Here is a 4,616-nt window from a genome sequence, read left to right on the forward strand (position 1 = left end):
TTCTCAGTTCGAAAAATGGTGCGGAGGGAGTTTACAGAGCTCCCTTCCTCTCCGCCATCTTGGTTCCACCCCCACAAACAGGTATTTTATACAACGATGCCACAGACAGGGCCCAACCGACGATGGCGATGATGGCGCCGAGGTAGAACCGTGCGCGGCAACCTCACAGCCTGGAGGGGCGGAGCTAAGGGCGCATTTCCTGTGGGCAGCTCCGCCCCAAGAGGAAAGCAAGCTATATTTTATTTTTTAAAGTAGTTTATTGTCAAATTAATTTCCATACAACACCCAGTGCTCTTCCCCACAAGTGCCCTCCTCCATCACCACCACCTCTTCCCCCTCCCCCTCCCCCTTCAGCCCTCAGTTCATTTTCAGTATTCAATAGTCTCTCAAGTTTTGCATCCCTCTCTCTCCCCAACTCTCTTTCCCTCTTCCCCTCCCCCTGGTCCTCCATTAGGTTTCTCCTGTTCTCCTGTTAGACCTATGACTACAAATATATGGTATCTATCCTTCTCTGCCTGACTTATTTCACTTAGCATGACACCCTCGAGGTCCATCCACTTTGTTGCAAATGGCCATATTTCATTCTTTCTCATTGCCATGTAATACTCCATTGTGTATATATACCACAACTTCTTGATCCACTCATCAGGTGATGGACATTTAGGCTTTTTCCATGTTTTGGCTATTGTTGACATTGCTGCTATGAACATTGGGGTCATGTGCCTCTATGCATCAGCACTTCTGTATCCCTTGGATAAATCCCTAGCAGTGCTATCTCAGCAATAATATATTTTTTAAAAGCCAGTGAGCAGCTATTCACACAAGTGAAAAGTATACAAGTAAGAAAAAAGGATAAAGAGCAAGACACATCCTTCACTCCACCATAAATACAGAGCCTATTAGTGTTCCTCCACCAACATTCCATGGAGCCCCAGATTTCCATGTGATCAAGAGTACTCTTCATTATTGTGCAGGGGACCAGACCACATTCAGGTGTGGTGATGGCAAAACAAATATGTACTGATACTGTTGAGTTCTATGTCTAAAGTTTTGGCCATGACTTAAGTGGGGTTAAAAACTTTGCTGGATCCCATAGGTGCAGTAAATAGCAAACCCAATCAGCATCCAGACACCAAATTGGGCCCAGGTGGCAGCTGTCATCTGCATCATAAGGCAAACATTCACAAAGATGCTCAGTAGTGGGAGGAGAGGCAGAGCAGGGACCTTAAAGTAAAGGGGACTGGAGCACTGTGGCTGTCTCCAAATGACCCCGGTGAGCCCAGTGATGAGCACCAGGAGCAGCGCAACCACTGAAATCCACACTGGGTCCCCAGAAAGCAGAACTTGCCACTGGGCCAGCACCAAACAAAGAAGAATGAGCAGCAGAACAAGCAGTGAGGAGCAAACATAGACAACCCGGCCAGAGAGGGGAGTGGGAGTGGAGCTGCCTGGAAAAAGTAGTCGCTGTAGAGTCAGTGTCTCGGGTGCAGGTATATTCTGCTGCAACTCTGCTTCATTTCCCTCATTCTTCCTCTCAGGTTGATACCTGACAACGAGAACACAAAAAGCTACCAGGGAATAAGATATCAGGGTTCCAATTGAACTGAGGTCCATAAGATCCATAAGTCTAAAGAAAAATACCATGATTGCTGCAATAATGCCAAAGATCATATCAGCCACAATGGAGGTGTATGTGCCGGTATATATCTTGGCAAGGACAGGGAACAAGAGGCCATCCCGTGCCATCCTGTATATTACCTGACGTGCAGGGGATATAAAATTTGAGAAAATGCCGGAAAAAGTACAGAGAAATCCAAAAGCTACAACATGGTAGGCAGGGACCCAGCCAATATGGAGAAATGCCTCAGGCAAGGTGGTCCCAGGTTGGAGCTTGTAGTAAGGTACCATAAGTGTAAGTCCCACAGAAACACCAAAATACACCAAAAAGCAGAGAAACAATGAAATCACAATGCCCATTGGAATGGAATGCTGGGGATTCTGGGTTTCTTCAATTGTGGTAACAATAATGGTGAAACCTATAAAAGCATAGAAACAGGTAGCTGATCCACGGAGAATCCCCTTGAAGCCAAAAGGCACAAATCCTCCAGAGCCCAGAGGGCCCAAGCTAGAGGTGTCATTGAGTCTAGCCATCATGTAGTCCTTTTCTGTGAGTGTCCAGTTGTGCAGGTCCCCTTTAATGAAGCCAGAGATGATGAAAAAAATGAGGAACAAAAATTTCATCAATGTGATTACTTTGGTAACCATGAAGAACCCACGAGATCTCAGATCTTGAATTTCTATGAGACACCACAGAAGTACCACAGAAAAGAAGACTACTTTGTCTCCAAGGACTTGAGTAACATGCTGTGAGATGCTCTCATGCAGGGTCTGAGAGATCTGCTTCCCCAACAGGTTGTCAAAAGTTAAGGTCCAAGCCTGAATCACAGTGACTACATAAATAACATAAGAGAGGATGAGGTTCCAGCCAGTGATGAAAGCCCAGAGTTCACCTATAGTGACAAAGGTGTAGAGATATGCAGATCCAGAACAGGGAACCCGGGCACTAAACTCTGCATAGCACAGCCCAGCCAACACAGAAGATAGTCCAGCCACCAAGAAGCAGGTCATGATGGATGGTCCTGCTTGATTGCTGGCTACCTCACCAGCCAGGACATACACTCCCGCACCAATTATGCGGTTTAAACCTATGACCACTAAATCCAGAGTGCTCAGACTTCTGTCAGATTCCAACTTGATCTCTTCTTCCTCCAGTATACATCTGTGTACCAGTTTTAGACCAAATCTGTGAAGAGTCTGGCACAGCATTCTAACTGGAATTGAAGAGAAGTCTAGGACGCTGAGTTATGGCGAGTTGGGTTGGAGCTGCTGAGTTCCTTTGCTCAGGTTTCAAATCTGCTGCTTCTCATTTCATCTGGTATATTCAGTCCCTTCATAATGCCTAAATAAACAATAAATATTTACTGAACAATGTTGTTAATCAAACAGCCAAAGCTTAGAAGTCTCATGTCACTTTTGCAACCCAAATATTACAGAAACTGACACCATGGAAAGACCCTAAATGTCCATTACCTGATGAGTGCATCAAGAAGATGTGGTATATATATACAATGAAGTACTACATGACAATGAGAAAGAATGAAATCTGGCCATTTGTAAGAAAGTGGATGGACCTCGAGGGTGTCATGCTAAGCTGAAATAAGTCAGGCAGAAAAGGACAGATACCATATGTTTACACTCATAGGTCTAACAGGAGAAACTTACCAGAGGACTATAGGGAGGGGAAAGGGGAAAGAAAGCTGGGGAGGGTGAGGGACAAAAATCATGAGACATGAGAGACTATTGAATATTGAAAACGAACTGAGGACTGAAGGGGGGGAGGGGGTGATGGTCATGGAGGGGGGCACTTGTGGGGAGAAGCACTGGGTGTTATATGGAAACCAATTTGATAATAAACTATTATAAATTTAAAAAAGAAAAGAAAAGAAAAAAGAAAAATTAGTGATTGAAGAGAGGGAACATAAAAAATTATTTGAATAGGATAAGGAAAATAAATAATGGGATCTTAAAAAAAATTAACCCCACTTTCTCCATAGAAAAAGAGCCAAATTCCTACCAACATTCTCCATTTTTACATACCCCATGTGTGTAATCCCACTGGGTTCAGCTAACTCATATAGCTTCATGTGCTAATGAAGGTGTAGGACACAAAAGGGCATGAATATATTATGCAATAATTTACATGCAGGATGTGTATGCACAGCTTGAGAATGAGCTATGACACATTAATTCATGGACTAAAGGACCTTGTTGTAATTATAGAACCATTTTTTAAAAATATCATCTAAATTTTAAATAGATATATTAGTCCTCTGGTCTTAAAACCCTTAGGCACAAAATCAGCTAGCCAAGATCAGATGCCACTTTGGCCCCTTTCTTCTCATTCTTCATCTTCCATTTAGCTGTACTGATGGCAAAGAATGTACAGCCCAAACCTTCACTTTACCTACCTAGGCCCACAGGGACACTGTGAAAAGATAGGAAAAGGAAGAAAGGGGCAAGGTCTTTATTGCTATATGCAAGAAAAAGAGTAACATCTTGTCTGGTAAGGAAATACTGGTGAAATGGGTGCAGCAGCCAACCAAAAGTCCATTACTAAGAAGGGAGAAAAGCCAGAAAGGCCATTTTGTGAATTCTGATATTCAGTAAACCTCACCCAAAGCAACCAGGCAAAATTCACTACAGTTTCTATGTCCACAATTATGAGAGTGTAATGGACAGGGAGAAGATAAGTCACTTAGATCAGTAGCTCACAACCCAAACAATTCCTTCTGTTTCCTCCCTCTCTGGGTTCCAGGAGAGAAGGTGAGCTCATTTCTGCAGCCAATCTCTCCTTCCTGACCACACTGTCCTCTATAAACACCCTGCGCCATCTGTGATATCAGCTGCCAGCAGCCTGGAGAATCTGTTCTTATCTGTGAGCTTGTTTTAAATCACTCACTTGTGGGGTGCCTTGGTGGCTCAGTGTGTTAAGCCTCTGGCTTTGTTTCTGCTCAGACCCTGATCTCAGTGTTTCTGAGTTGTATCCCTCCTTTGGG

The 4,616-nt window shown here is 43.8% G+C and overlaps 1 pseudogene; it reads right to left on the minus strand.

The window, feature by feature from the left end:
* Window positions 1-899: 899 nt before the first annotated feature.
* LOC115305596 lies at window positions 900-2,826 on the minus strand (annotated as a pseudogene).
* Between the last annotated feature and the right edge of the window lie 1,790 nt (window positions 2,827-4,616).

Source organism: Suricata suricatta, chromosome 10 (assembly GCF_006229205.1).
Source record: "Suricata suricatta isolate VVHF042 chromosome 10, meerkat_22Aug2017_6uvM2_HiC, whole genome shotgun sequence".
NCBI lineage: Eukaryota > Metazoa > Chordata > Mammalia > Carnivora > Herpestidae > Suricata > Suricata suricatta.